The 16,311-nt window shown below is 32.8% G+C and overlaps 1 pseudogene; it reads right to left on the bottom strand.

Moving 5' to 3' along the window:
- Nucleotides 1-1,785: 1,785 nt before the first annotated feature.
- LOC113264921 (dynein axonemal assembly factor 11-like) lies at nucleotides 1,786-2,616 on the bottom strand (annotated as a pseudogene).
- Between the last annotated feature and the right edge of the window lie 13,695 nt (nucleotides 2,617-16,311).

The following is a 16,311-nucleotide window of genomic DNA, read 5'->3' as shown; positions in this document are numbered from 1 at the left end:
TCCTTCATCTTTTATATTATTTTTTCTAAATAAGTATTAAATATTGAGCTGATATATACTAAACTAGTTTTCCTGCTTCTTTAAAAATGGCACTTGCGGGATGTATTTTTCTAATGAAGAAGGGGATGATACTTCCATTCCTTTCTAGGTGTGAACTGCAGCACCTCTGACTCTAGAACACGCGATTCACAAGTAGTCTCTTCAACTTCATTCGGAAGCGTATTAAAAAAAGAAGAGCAGTGTCCTGTTGCTATAAGAATATTAAAGGAGAACTGTCTGTCCTGGCAAAATGGAGGCATTTTTTTGCTTTGGTTTTTAAGTTAGTGGAAGGGATCTTAAGTCTTTATTATCAAAGACAGTAACTTCGGAGTTATAAGAATGTTATCAACCTGATTCCAATCCAATCAGACAGCATTCAACCTTGAAAGTTTTTTAAAAAATAGTGGTTTTTTGCTTCAAGAATGTTAGGTACTATGTTGACACAGACAAACCAGGCTTACCTAATGACAAGAGGAGCTCAAATGTTAGAGTCAATGATTAGATTTTAAAAAGGAGTATCAAGTGGTAAATGCTACAAATACACATAAAAGACGGATATTCATTAAAGTGAAATAATCAATTGGTTTAGATTAGGGATTTTGGATCTCCAGAAAAGATGTTAATAAGGTCAAAGAAGTTTTTGAGATATGCATGGGATAAGCATTAGAATAATTCCTATCTGAAAAGTAGGTTTGCATTGTCTTAGCATAAATTGCTAAGGAAAAACATTACAAGCCTGCTTTACGCTTTAAGTAGAATAACCCTCTTCGATATTAAGCAAAGCTTTGGCTCTTAACTTATGAATGAATTATTAAAAGCCCAAACTAAAAGAACTCCAAGAGTCTATTAGAATCCAGGCAAATTGGCATTTAAAGATTTCTGCTGTCATTCTCCAACAGTGACACCTTAAAGACCAATCACTTCTTATTTGTATTTCTTGACATTTCATATATCCTGCACTTTCCAAATGCATTGCCAAATATTTCTCTTTAAGCTAACTTCCTTGCCCCAAGCATATATGAAAGTATGCCACACATAAAAAGAACACAAAACTTAACTATAAACACCCATAAATTATCAAAACATGGACACTTGTGAAACCTCAAAAGAGGGCAATAAATAAAACACGGTCAGCAGCCCAGAGGTACATGATGTCCTGGTCTTATCTCATTTACTACCTCTCCTTCTTCCGATAGGTACACAAGGTCCTAAATTTTAACACTGTAGATTAACTTACCAGTTTTAAATGAAACTTTACATAGAGAGATTCTTGACAGATAGATGATAGATAGAGGATAGATTTTATATTATGTATATTTATTTATATATATTATTTATATTCAGGTTTACATTTTTCCTTATTTATCCTATAGAAATAGTGTCTTGGACAATTCTTCCACAATTAACTTTTCTGTTATGCTTTTCTCTCAAGTACACGCAAAAAGTCTCCCCTCGGGATATGCATAGGTTCAAATATGGTAGATGACTCCAAAATGTCCTACAAAGTAGTGGTAGTAATTTTGTGAGTATTTTCACTAGCCAAACTTTACATAGACAAATAATCAGCTATAGAATATTTAGGTACTCCTTCTAACTTTCAACTAGTTTAAGTGATACAACACAAAGTAGGGGAGTGGAAACATTAGCATAGCAATGTTGATAAATAACTCCACTTTCTCCGTAAGTGTTAGATACACACTCTTTGCACTGAGTACAACTAAGTATCATGGATCACAGTCTGATGTTTCAAATCAATGGAGTCATTCCAGGGTTATCTTCCAAGTGTGGATCTTTTTCAATGGGTATAATTTTTGTTCAGATCCAACGCTTCTGGGTGCATATTTTTCCTTTGAATTATATTAGCCACAGAGGGACCGTGTGTTTGTTAGAATCTACTTCTAGTTTCTGTTTGCTTCTTTTGTTTGCTCTTTGCTGTTGTTCAAGGTAGTTTTCACAGACCTGGGTGCTTTTCTGCCACCTGGAATTATTTCTATTTGGGGCATGTAAATTACTAAACACCCTGTTGTCTGAGATTTTCTAGCATAGCTGCTTTAAGCTTTGACTTCTTAAGGAAGTGCAAGCTAGAATGACTTTTCTTTGGCCACTATTCATATATAAGTTGACTGCACATCGACATCAAGTCCCTATACCTACAGACAGCAAGATCCAGGATGGTCTGGTCATGTCTTTCATCATCTTTCACAGAGAAGTTAAGTTTGGGTTCATTTATTCTCAGGGCTTTTCCATCTTCACTGATCAAAGTTCCGGTAGTTTCCTTTTCTTCTTTGTAGCACTTAATCTTTCCTGGTCTTTCCATTATTTTTCCATCTGTCTAAGACTTTCCAATGTAGATTCAGGAGTAAACTCAGAGAGGTTATACCAGAATGCTAGGTCTTATTTGCTTTCATCTGACTTCTTTTGATTGAGTTCCATTTCTAGTATTTCTAGCATCTGGTGGTCTTTGTTCTCTAAAGATGATAGTATAGTAGTGATATGTGTGTAAAAATGTTTGGCAAAGCCTGGGTAACTTTTCTTGTCTGTTTTTATGCTGTTATTGAAGTCTCCTCTGAGCCACATGTTTCTGTCTTTGGCACATTTGAGACAATATGTTTTTTCTGCCTAATTACTAATTCTGCGATTCTTGAATCCCTTCTGAACTCCCTTTCTTTATCATCCCACACTTTAACTGTTGAAGAATTGCCACCACCAACCTTCTGTACCATTCAAAGTCAGCACTTGGATTAGCCATGCAAGGCGCTCCTTCAGATAGATGCTGTGTTGTGGGGTTTACTGCTGCGCAGCCCTCCAGTGAAATCTACAGTCAAGTTAAATTTTCAGTTAAATTTTCAACCCTTCAGATTCTTCCAGCTTTTCCATTTTTTCAGGGTTGTTAAAAGCTAAATAGAAATATTCATGTTTCTTGAGTTTGCTAACATTTTAAAGTTTCCCAATGGGATTATCTTGAAGGTAGATAATTTTTAAATCCTGACACCGTTGGTCAATATGATCTCTATTTCCTGAAGATGCAAGGAGAGTTCCTCCAGGGGGAAAAAGAATTACACACACAGTCACTGGGTTTGGCATTCTGGCTTTCTGTCTTATAAGATCTGTGATCCAGTCTATGGCACCTTTCTGGTTTGTGGGTCTGAGAAGCTCGGCTGAGACCTCAAAGACTGTTGGTAATAATTTATACTTTAATCTTTAATATCTAAGAGTTCTGTTTGTGCCACATCCTTGCCAGCACTTCGTATGGTCAATCCTTTTTTTGTTTGTTTTATTTTAGCCATTCTGTGGGTGTCCAGTGGTATATCACTACAATTTTAATTTACACTTCCTTTATGACTGATATCGATCCCTTTCCTATGATTAGTGGAAATCTGAACGTCTTCTTTTGTCTAGTAACTGTTCAAGTCTCTTAGCCATTGTTCTGTTACCTTTTTGTCCCGCTAGTTTATAGGGATTCTTTACCAATTCAGGATATGAGCTCATTGGCAACCACGTGTGTGGCAAAAGATTTTTCCCACTTTGTTGATTTAAGTATTTTATTGTGAAAATTTGCAAAAAGAGCATAATGAACCTATGTCTATCATTATCCCAAGAATTATCGCTCCATGGACAATCTAGTTTCATCTCTACCTCAACCACTTTCACACACAACTGGATCATTTTGTAGTAGAAATTCCAAGATACATATTTATATATTTTTTACTTGTAAAAAATGTCAGCTTCCATTTCTAAAAGGTCAGAACTAATTTACAAAATGTAACTAAAACATTCTTCTTAGGTAAAAGATATCTAGTGGACAAGATTATTGTATACAGTCTTATTTCTTAATCTTTCCCATTATGAACAGTGCTTTCTCTTGTTAAATTATTTCCATCCTTTAGGAGTTAAATGTTTTCCTATAAAATTCTTTAAAAATCTTACTTTTTTTCCCTTTTATATTTGAATTTAAAATTAATCTGGGCTTGATATTCATGTGTTGAAGGGGTCTTTTTTTATGTATTGGTATCTATACAGCAAGCACCTTGACTTTTTTAAATACAGTGCTCTATATTGCCACATTACTGTGATATACATTACTGTATATCAAATTTCTATATATGAGTGAGTCTATTTCTGAATTTTCTATACTGCTCTCTGAATTTGCCTAATCTAGAAACAGTATCACACTCTCTTAATTATTACAGCTTTTAAAATAATTCCTGCTAAGTAGTAGACCAGATATTCCAATGATGTTCTTCTTGAAAGATATCTTGTCTATTCCTGGACCTTCATACACCTCAATGTATATTTTAGAATCAACTCATCAGCTTTTACAAATGAAAAACAAAAGGGTTGGGAATTATTAAGATTGAATTTTGTCTATAAATTAATTTAGAAAGAAGTGAAATGCTTATACTGGTCAATCTTGCAATCCATGACAATGTAATATCTGCTATCTATTTATCCATCTATCTTCTTTAATTATTCCCCATATTTTTCCCCAAACAGAAGTCTTATGTAAAGTTTGTTAGATTTATTCCTCTCTACCTGATTATCTTGGTGTTTTTATAAGTGATTTTTAATTGCTGTTATTATTTTATGGAAATACTAGATTTTTTCACTACCTTTGTATCGCTCTACCTTGTCTAATTCACTTATAAATATGTATATGCAGATTCTTTTGGATTTTCTACATATTCTGCATGTTCAGTCATGTAAAATATCTATTCTTTTCTGATTGTTTTAGCTTATATTTCTTTTTTCCTGGATCAAACAATATTGAAAGGAGAGATTATTTATTCTATCAGAAGCAGATATGAATGATTATGAGTTTCTCTTTTACAGAAACACCTCAAACTTCTAATCCAACTTGATATCAACAGAAGCATTTAAAATTATTGTTTTTCGTTACTCAATTAAAAAAACTAATTTATATTATAAAATAGGTCTATTACCTTTTCTCTAATGGTGTTCACTTAATATAGTTTTCTGTACTAAGGTACTAGGCATATACACCTCTATCTTCTCATTGTTTGACTGTCTCTCTTCTACCTATCAACCATTCAGTCTGTAAATGGTTGAATCAAAAACAACCAGGAAATGGTCAACCTTCAGGGAGTACTTTCTACATAATAGGAAATATGACCATCCCGAAGATATTTACACATATAATATGTATGATATATATGTAATCTCACAGGATGTTTATTTTTTAAAAATCAGTAATGTTGCCATCATACTCCAATTTTAAAAATAAAATAAAACTGAATATTGGAGAATTTAAAGAATGTACCCGTGGAAACCCAGTAGTAAATAGTGTATCTCACACAGAAAACATGATTTAGCTAGTGCTCTAGTCTTTGTCAGTTTATATATTCATTGCATGTTTGTTGCTGTTGTATAAAATATAGAAAAAGTTTCAGCTAATATTTGTTTTTTTAAAGCATGAGAGAACATGGCTTTCCCCACAAGGAAGAAAGAATAAAATTTGAGCCTTTAAAAATCTTTAAGAAAAATAATTTTTAAAATCCTGTTAATTATATATACTTTTTGAAGATGGAAACATTGACACAGTGACCTGTATAGGTAAAAAGTCTTTTAAATCTAAATTGTTAAAATTTTATGAAGATTTTTATGTTGATGTAATTTACTGAGCAAAGCCAAAAAACCCCACAAATGAAGAGAACTATTATCTTTCCAACAAAACCTTTTCTTTAGTTTTTTAAATAGTTTTCTTTAATAACAAGGACTTAATTCACATAATGAAAACATTTGTTTCAACATTTTACCTTGGGTTCTTCTCCCTTCCTGACATATACCTTATATTAGTGGGCATATAGAAAATTATAAATCCCCTATTATTGAATTCAGCCTTGGCTAATTCAAGAAGCCAGAGATGATACAGCTTAATTAGAAAATTAATGTGGAAATAGTGGCTATTATATAATACTATTTCTTTGAGAAGACAAAGCACTCAACTAAGAAGCAGCATGCAAACTGATCTATGTTTGGTTCTTGTGTTTTCCAATAGTTTATATGTGACTTGAACACTTTTTTTTTCTTTGTACTTCAGTATTTTGTACCTAGTAAAAAATGAATAATCTAGATCAAAGACTAGCAAACTATATGGTCCAGGAGCCAAATCTGGCCGCACTAAGAATGTTATTTACATTCTTAAATTGTTCATTTTATTTTATTTTTATTTTTTTTTATTTTATTTTTATTTTTTAAAATTATGTTCAGTTAGGCTAACTGAACATAATAAAGTGTTCATTTTAAATGACTATATACTTAAATGATATCCTTGATTTTACCTCCAGGCCCATAAAACTTAAGACTAACTTTGAGAAGTGTTTGCTAACACTAATCTAGATAATTCCTAAAATGTTTTCTTGATTAAGAGTATTTGACCCTAAATAAAGATCTGTTCAATTCATTATCAGACAGGATTAAGTAAAACAAAACAAAACAAAATCTCTAAGTGTTTCCAATCGGAAGCCAGCTAATAGAAGGAATAGAGTTTTATGAAAGTGTGAAAAGATTTGGGTTTCCAGGTCAGTAAAGCTGGCAGCATTCTGATTATCAGAAACCCAAAGTTATGGGCTTAGTTGTATTCCACCCAAATATCTGAATTTCATATATTCATATACTGAACCTTAGACTGTGACTACATTTGGAGATAGGGCCTGTAGACATGATTAAATTGAAATTAGGTGCTTAGGGTGGGTTCTAATACGATTTGACTGTTGTCCTTAATAGGGAAAAAAAATCAGGGCATGAAGAGAGAGACACCAGGAGTGTGCAAACACAGAAGAAAGACCATGTGAATACACAGCGAGAAGGTAGGCATTTGCAAGTCAAGAAGAAAGGGGGGGTAAACAGAAGGGGGAATGAACCATGAGAGACTATGGATTCTGGGAAACAAACTGAGGGCTTCAGAGGGGAGGGGGTGGGGGAATGGGATAGGCCGGCGATGGGTCTTAAGGAGGGCACATATTGCATGGTGCACTGGGTGTTATACACAAGTAATGAATCATGGAACTTTACATCAAAAACTAGGGATGTACTGTATGGTAACTAACAATATAATAAAAAATTATTATTAAAAAAAAAAAAAGGGACAGAGACCTTAGGAGACACCAAACTTGCCAAAACCTTGATCTTGGACTTCCAGCCTTCAGAACTGTGAGAAATTAAATTTCTGTTGTTTAAGACATCCTGTCTCTGACACTTTGTTATGGCAGCCCGAGCAAATTAATAAAAGAAATTCAGGAAACTACAACACAGTGATCTCTGGTCCTCTGGGAACAATTATGTGATTTTCAAGAGGACATCCACATGTTTCCATCAAAACGTAATGTTTGATAAACATGAAGTAGATAATCCTTCAAATAACTATATTTGCTTCTGTTCTACTTTTCTCTTATTCTGTGAGCACCTAAATTTGTATAACCTAAATTTGAATCTGCTGGCAGAAGAGTCTGGGTAATATAGCTTCTAGCACCTATGATTCTGATGAGTGCAAAAAAAGGAAGTTCAACAAACAAGAGGAAATTATTATGGATAGCAAAATAAGTAGAGGTGCCCTCTCCTACAATCATCTGTACTGGGTCTAACTGTAATCAACTTTTGAACAACACAAGAACAGTATCATACTTCCATCAAACATGATGTAACTGTCTCTTATACTTAGATGTGCTCACTTTCTCTCTGCAAAAAGAAGAATAAAGTCTGAGTAGTCATTATATTCATCTTTTTGATACTAATTTACTTTAATTCACTTGTAATTCCCTTCAGATATATTGAAATTAAATACATATTTCCAAATTCCACTTTCAGTTAGGAAGTGTTAGCTAGCAGACCAGTGCATCCTCGTAGAACATAGGACAAATTACACCAATGATCTACTTGAGGCCAATGAGAAGCTTCAGAGACAACTAAAGGGCTTAAGACACTGGAATGGGAAAGACCTCAGCAACTCAGAATCTGAGAGGGGAGAGCAGTCTGCAGCACCTTCTACACTTAGGACATTTGTTGGGGCTGGGCTTGGACAAAATTCTGAGAACTGCATGTAAAACCTGAAGAAAATTCCCAGAGAATTATGAGGACAGAGAAACCAGGAAGGTTTTTTGAATAAATTTGGAGTAGTTTCAATTACATAACACGTTTCCAGGTTAGGACATCTATCAAATATAAATGAAATTTACTGATTTAGAATTTAGGATCCATTAGGAAGAAGAACCCTGATGAATAATACATCAGACTGTTACTGGAAACCCTGGAATGCCAGAGTAATGCAGAGGCAAACTGAATGAACAGAGCCTAACCAGAGCTATACCCTAGTGACTTAGCATAGCTCCTTCTTGAATTGTCCACTACTACATTTTGTTAGTGGCCAGTAAGATGAATTCTTTTTAGAGGAATTAAATCATCTGGAGTGACTTATCCTATTCACACTCAATATCTGGAATTCCTTTAAAAATTATTACATATGAAAAGCAAAACAAACAAACAAAAAAACCACCCTGACCAAAAGTGAAAAATAAGAAAAAAAGTCAAAACAGAAGGGAAAATAGAAAGTGCCCTACAAATGGTCCAGACATTGAATGAACTGACAAGGACATTAGACATTTATGATTATTATGTTCAAGAAAGAGAGGAAAACACAAAGAATAGTGATGCTAACTGAAGAATTTCACAGGAGGATTGGAAGCTATAAAATTAAATTAAACAGGAATGCAAGAAATTGAAAAGTAAAATATCTGAACTCAGAAACCTATCTGATGGGTTAGACACAGCAGAATTTATTAGAGGTTGCCACTGAGTCTGGTTTAGAGTCAACCCACAGATAAATTACGAAAGCCACTGACAGCTGCTCAAACTAACACACTGAATCCAAACTATCCGATAAGTATACCCACATTGATTAATTTGTGATGCCACTTATTCCTTAATATAAACCCTTAAATTATTTATTTATTTATTTATTTATTTATTTATTTATTTATTTATCTATCTATCTATCTATCTATCTATCTATCTATCTATCTATCTGGATTTGGTTGTGGATCTTATGAAGAACAGTATCCTCCTGAAAAGTTTCTGCCTCAGATGAAAACATTATAGTCTCTACACACATAGAAACTCAAAGATATAATGAAAGGTTGCCCAGCTAGTAAGAAGTCTCAAAGTACTGTGAGTTTATGATTTTTCATTCATCTTCATTCACTCAAATATCCCCATTACAATGTCCTGAATTCTGCTCTCACTTTCACATATCATTCTTAATGAAGTTATGAATTTAACTTACATTTTAATTTAAGCAAAAGAACTATTTGCTTATGGCTTACAGATAATTGACACTGTTTCTATAAGATAAGCAGTTATTTTAGAATAGTTTGCTGATTCTCTAATGGGGATGCAGCCAAGATTTTTAAGCTCTAAAATTATTATTTTATATCTGCAATATCTTTAGTGAAGCCAGAGGCAGCCATTCAGTCAGCTGTCATTTGGTCTCATTTCTAACCTAAAACTCTGTTGGTCAGCACCTTGGTTTCCCAAACTTCATCTTCAATAGGTATGCCATTCTAAACAACTGTGTGTTACAAGATACTACTGGTATCACATGTTCTCATTGATATAAAACTAACCTCAGATTCCCACTGTTAAGAATATATTTTCTAAAACCATTTCTAGTAGCAAATATACTATCAGTCTTTAATCAGTCAGAAAAACAAACAAATGTATATATTATAGCAAATTCTTTAATAGAGTGAATTAAAGACTTAAAAAACCTTTGGAAACTGTGACTGAGCAAAGGTTACTAGAGCTGTTACTGGAACTTAGGAAATTAGTAAGCGCAGAAAATATACGATATTGCCTTTTAAAAACTTAAGATAATTATTATGAATGTTCGAAATAAATCAAGAAAGGATAATATAACAATGGATAAAATAGGGAAAGAAAACTAAGCTTTGGCTGAAAGTGAACTAGTGGTAGTCAAAAGTGCTTACCAAAACAATTATTCAAACAACGAACTAAAAATGAAAAACCTTAAGTGTCACCATATAGTTATTGACAGAACAATGTGATTAAACACCACCAAAGAACATGTAAGTTCCTTTAACATAGGATACGAGAATTTTAACTGTTTCAAACAGTTGCATACATCAGGAAACACAATGAGAATTTCAGTCAGAGAGGTATACTTTCTTGGCCATCAGATGTCCACAGAGACACTCAGCTGAATTAAGTAATCATCACCTAATTTAATTAAGAATGCTGTTTTAATGCTTTATGCAGGTATCTAGGATGTCAAATAAAAATACTGAAAGAGAATATGAAGGAAAAATATGTACCATAAGATTAAGAGGGATCATAATAATAAGGACAAACACTTTACAATGATAAATCGGTCAATTTACAAAAAATAATTAACAATTTTAAATGTGTATGCACCTAGTAACAAAGTTGCAAAATACATGAAACAAAACGGACAAAACTATAAGGAGAAAGAGAACCACAGCTGGTAATTTTAAAATTTGCTTCCATTGACTGATAGAGCAAATAGCAAGTCCACAGACCATTTGTAAGAATATACAATACTTGAAAAACTCTAACAAGTAACTTGAGGTAACGGATACCTAAAAATGGCATAATAACTTATCTTTTCAAGTGCATATGAACATTCAACAATAGATCATATTGTGAGCCATAAAACAAGTTCCAAAATATTGAAATGCTTGAAATAACACAAAACATATTCTACAAGTACAACCTTGATAACAAAACCACACAGAAACTATAAAAGAAAGCTGGAGACCAATATTCCTCAAGAAAATAGATACAAAATTCTTTTGTAAAAGTGTAATCATCTCTCTATGAAAATAAATGTTTCATGACTAATAGAGGTGTATTCCTGATATGCAAAATTGACTTTAAATTCATATATCTGTGTAGTTTATATATCAAAAATATAAAGGAGAAACGGTACATGATTTTCAAAAGATGAGAAAGTATTTTTGACAAAACGGTGACTCAGTAAAGATGTCTATTATTCCTAAATTGATCTATAGACATAATGTAACTCTCATTAACACTTGTTACATAATAGAAATACATTTTTGGTCTCTGTCCCCAGGTTACTGACACACTGCTCCTAAACTGTTGTGATTTCTTGAATGATAGGGGTGCCCTGGATTCCTGACACAAAGCTCCTAAAATGCTTGTAATTTCCTGAATGACAGGAGTATCTTTTATGCTAATGAGGCATCTCTAGGTGGACTTCTGGATGGAGGCTGGTCACAAGAACAAGTCATTATTAGAAACTTAGAAATTTCATCTCTACGCCTCATCCTCCAGGAAGGGGAAAGAGGCTAGAGATTGAGCTAATAACTGACCATACCTGCATGCTGAAGCCTCCATAAAAATCCATAAATTATAGGGTTTGGAAGTTTCTGGGTTGATGCCAGGAGGGTGACACATTCCAGCTTCACAGGGACTGAAGATTCTGCACTTAGAATCCTTCCAGTTTTCTCCCTATGTAACTCTTCTTCTGGCTTTTCCCCTGCATCCTTCATTATCTTTTATAATAAACGGGTACACCTAAGTGTCTCCCTGAGTTCTATGAGCCAAGAAATAGTGTTCTCTTTTAATATTCCAGCACGCTTATTTGTAGAAATTGGCAACCTATTTATAAAATATATATGTGAGATATATATATGAAATCTCTGTACCTTCCTCTCAATTTTGTTATAAACCTACACTTGTTCTAAAAAAAAAAACCAAAACTGTCTTAAAAAAAAACCCTCTGTAATAGCCAAAACAAATTTGCAAAGACAACAGATGCAAATAACTTAAACTACTGGATTTCAAGATTTACTAGAAAGCTATGGTAATAAAGTGTGAGGTTTTTTAAAATATAGTAGTGCAGTCAGTGGAATAGATTTTAAAGTTTCTAGAGATCAACTCACACATATATACTAAATTCATTTCTGGCAAACATTTCAAGGAATTTAATGGGGACAGGATAGGTTTTTTGTTTTTTGTTGTTGCTGTTATTGCTTGTGAACAAGCAGTGCTATAGAAAGAACAGCGAAGAAGATATTATTTGAGGTAAAGGTAGATATATTGAATAATAGAAAAGAATGGAGAGTCCAGAGAGAGAGTTCTACACACAGATGGCCCGTAAACAATGGTGCCAAGGTAACTCAAACCAAATTATTATGTTATGTTGTAGTATAGTATAGTATGGTGTAGTATATCCAGAAATTAACAGAAAATGGATCATGAACCTAAACGTCAAAAAGTATAGCAATATGATTTTTGCAAAAAAAAATATGAAAAGAATGCTATAAATTTAGGATAGGCAAAGACTGCTTAAAGAACATAACACAACAAACCTAAAATAATGAAAATAAAATAGTTTGGACTTCATCAAAATAAAACTCTGGTTTTTATAGGATGTGATAAATAAAATATCATTAATAAAATGCTATTAATAAAATGAAAAGGCAATCCACAAAAAATACATATGTATATATGAGAGATACATGACAAAGACACATCCACAATATGTAAGCAAAGAACTTTTAAAACTTAATAATAAGAAGAAAATAATAAAACTGGTTACGGGATTTTAAAATATAAGAATATCAAAGAGGTCATGAAAAGATGCTAAACATCATTAATCATCAGGGAGATGGTAATTAAAAACCCAAAAAGATAAGACCACTTACATAAAAGATAAAAATTTTTTTTAAAAGTTGTTGATATTAAATTTAGGTAAGAACACTGAACAACTAGAACTTTTATTCATTGCTGGTGGGAGTGTACAATTGTACAGTCATTTTGTTTCAAAGTTTACCATTTTCTTTTAAGCTAATTATACATTTATCAGAGACCCAAGAATTTCACTCCCAGGTAAACCCAAAGAGAAATGAAAAAAATAATATGTGCATAAAAGACTTGTTCATGAATGTTCATAGCAGCTTTATTCTTAGTAGATCCAAACTCAATGTCTACCAAAAAGTAAATGGGTAAGCAAATCAACAGGTACATTCATACAACGTGTACTATCCAGCAATAAAAAGGATAAACTATTAATTACACAAAAGGAGCTGCTGAATGAAAGACATGAGACATAAAATAGTACATGTTGTATGATTCTACTGATATGGAATTCACTATAAGGCAAAATTAATCTGTATCAGTAGAAATCAGAATGCTGGTTTCCTATGTGGTGGGGATAAAAAGGGATTTATACATAGAGGATTATTCTTAGGTAATGGGTATGTTCTATTTCAAGATGGGAGGATAGTTATGCCTGGGAGTAATTATCAAAAACTTAACAAACATACACTAAAAATGAATGGATTTTCTTTTATGTAAATCACCTCTCAATTAAGTTGGTATAAATAGCAAGAAGAAACCGTTTTATGTAAGTTATATTAATCACAAGACCTGTCCCAGAAGAGTATTGAATTCTGAGAACTATAACAAAACTAAAACTAAAACTAATATTAGCACAGCTAGTATTTGCTCATTTGATTTCAAAAGGGATCAAAATATGCTATCACTAAAAACGATGCATATAGACTTCAAATATCTTGTTACTTAAAATACATAAAGAGTCTTTTATCAGACAGTATTTTTTATTGTTGGGACAAGACCTTTCTGGTGCACATGGTACTTCTGACTTAAGTTTGACTTCAATTTCTTGCATGGTATAAATTTGTATTGTATCATAAGATTATTAATTTCACTTTTTTCAAAAGGTAGTAAGAATTTAGGTATGTTAAAACTATTGACAGAATCCTCCCAAATTTTTACAATATTTCCCGTCAGTATTTATATTTATTTCACCCACATCTAATTTGTAAGCTCTTCTTTAAAAAAAAGCTCTTTACTTTTAACTTGGTTTTCATAGAAAGAACAGAAATTTAAACTCTTGACAGATTTAATTCAACACTGTGAGTAATATTTTACTAATTACCTAATTATAATGAAAAGTACAACATACATTAACTTGTTTAGAAATTAATGGAGTTCTTTTTTTGGAGGAAACAAAAGTACATATGTGTACTAGAATTCCAGGTTTCATACATTTCAGTCTCAAGATCCTTTACAGTCTTAAAATTAAGGATCCCAAAGACCTTGTTTTATGTGGTTATATCTACCAATATTGTCTGTATTTGAAATCAAAACAGAATTTTTGAAATACTAATTGATTTATCTAAAATAATAAACCATGATTTTAACATAAATATATTATGAAAAATACTTGCATTTTCAAAACAAAAATAATTAGTGAGAAGAGAGGCATTCTTTTATTTCTTTTTTCTTCCTTTTTTACAAGTCTCTTTAAGGACTTACTTAACAGAGAATAGCTAGATTTTCATATTTACCTATGCTTGCAATCTCTTGTGTTGTGCTACTTTGCTTGAGGTCAAAAAAACAAAAATCCAGCTTTACACGCAGATATATAGTTGGAAAGTACTTGAAAAGCTGTTAATATAATTTTGTATGTCATTTTTCATGTTATAAGAAAACACACCAAGGGATAGTTTCTTAAGGTTCATTTCAATGTGGAATCTCAGTTCACATCAATGACCCTTTCTTACCATTTTACATTAGAATCTATCAAACAGATCTCTTACTCCTGAATGGATCTGTATCAACATGAATTCATCAACTGAAAAATATTAGTTCATTAAGTTATGCAGAACTTTCAAATGCAGATCCAATTCATTACATCAAAAACTGCATTTGTTTAAAAGCCCACGGATACTGTCAGACACATATTTAACTGAGTTGCCAATCTCTCAGGGCAGTTATAGGTCTTCCAAAATCCTAATTCTCACTTGAGATTATCAAATTCTATCATTAGTAACAAATTGTCTACTCTTCCTTACAGTGATAAGCTTACATTGTTTCTTTTGGGGGGAAGGTCCACAAATGCCTGTCTTAATATCATAGTTCATCTGACAGACACTCTTTCAAGAAAAAATGGTATTGCATGAAAAAAAAGCAGCTAATTGAGCACAAATCAACCAATTATACAAGCTTTTTTCCTAGAGACAAAAATTTACTCTCGTTTGCAGGATGAGTGTTTCCCATTTTGTAACATAGAATGTGAAGTAAAAGTGTACTAAGGGATGGAAAGTTAATAAAGTTAATATTATCCACTATTTCATCAAGGACATTCTTGCGTATAACTGGCATTGTTTTTACTGTCAGTGTGTGATGGTGAAGGACACAATGATTACTTGGTGCGTGCTGGTGTCACTGCCTTGATTCTTTCTATGGCACTAAGAATTTTATTACATTTGCTTTTGTAACATCAGTATAAATGCCAACACAGTGAAAAAAGGACATTAATGTCTTAGTATTATTATGAAAATAGTTTGACCTCACAGAAACTCTGCAAGTGTGCGAAGGATGTCCAAAGCTTCCTAGACCACAGTCTGAGAATCACTGTTCTAAAGGGTAATCAACACGTAACTTGCCATAAGCCCTTATTTTCCAACTAGACTTAGGTTAAGAGAGTCTCTCCTACTTATAGCGTTAATATAGAAAAGTATATTTTTTTCTTAAGTGTGATTATTTACAAATTCATTATTAATTCTCTGTAGCATTTATATAACAGTTTAAAAGGTAAGTGTTATTAACCTCACTTCACAGATTAAGAAACTGAGACTATATTTGGTGGAGACATAATAGACTTCAGTTCATATGACTAGAATTTTTTTAAGATTTTATTTATTTATTTATTTGACAGAGATAGAGACAGCCAGTGAGAGAGGGAACATAAGCAGGGGGAGTGGGAGAGGAAGAAGCAGGCTCATAGTGGACGATCCTGACGTGGGGCTCGATCCCATAACGCCGGGATCACGCCCTGAGCCGAAGGCAGACGCTTTAACTGCTGTGCCACCCAGGCGCCCCTATGACTAGAATTTTTAAAAAATATTTTAGTCTCACATGGGGATTGAAACTCAGGGAATACATTGTCTTAGGCCTATTTTCACTATGAAATATAGCATTTACATTTATCAACTCACTATCTTTTACTGATCAACACTGATGTCAGTAAAATATCTAAGAGACCTCAGTTCAAACAAACAACTAACTCCATTTAACTGAGGGAGGTTATAGTTAATCCTAGTCAATGAAACTGCGGCATTAGCCCTTTTTAAAGATAACCAACTCAAATTCAGTCTTTGAAACGGCATTTTCTCCTGAAAATCTATACGGACCAGACGGAAAGCTTTGAAAAGTATTTTTCTTTAC

This window comes from Ursus arctos, unplaced genomic scaffold (assembly GCF_023065955.2).
Source record: "Ursus arctos isolate Adak ecotype North America unplaced genomic scaffold, UrsArc2.0 scaffold_23, whole genome shotgun sequence".
Lineage (NCBI taxonomy): Eukaryota > Metazoa > Chordata > Mammalia > Carnivora > Ursidae > Ursus > Ursus arctos.
This window is presented reverse-complemented; position numbering and strand designations above follow the sequence as displayed.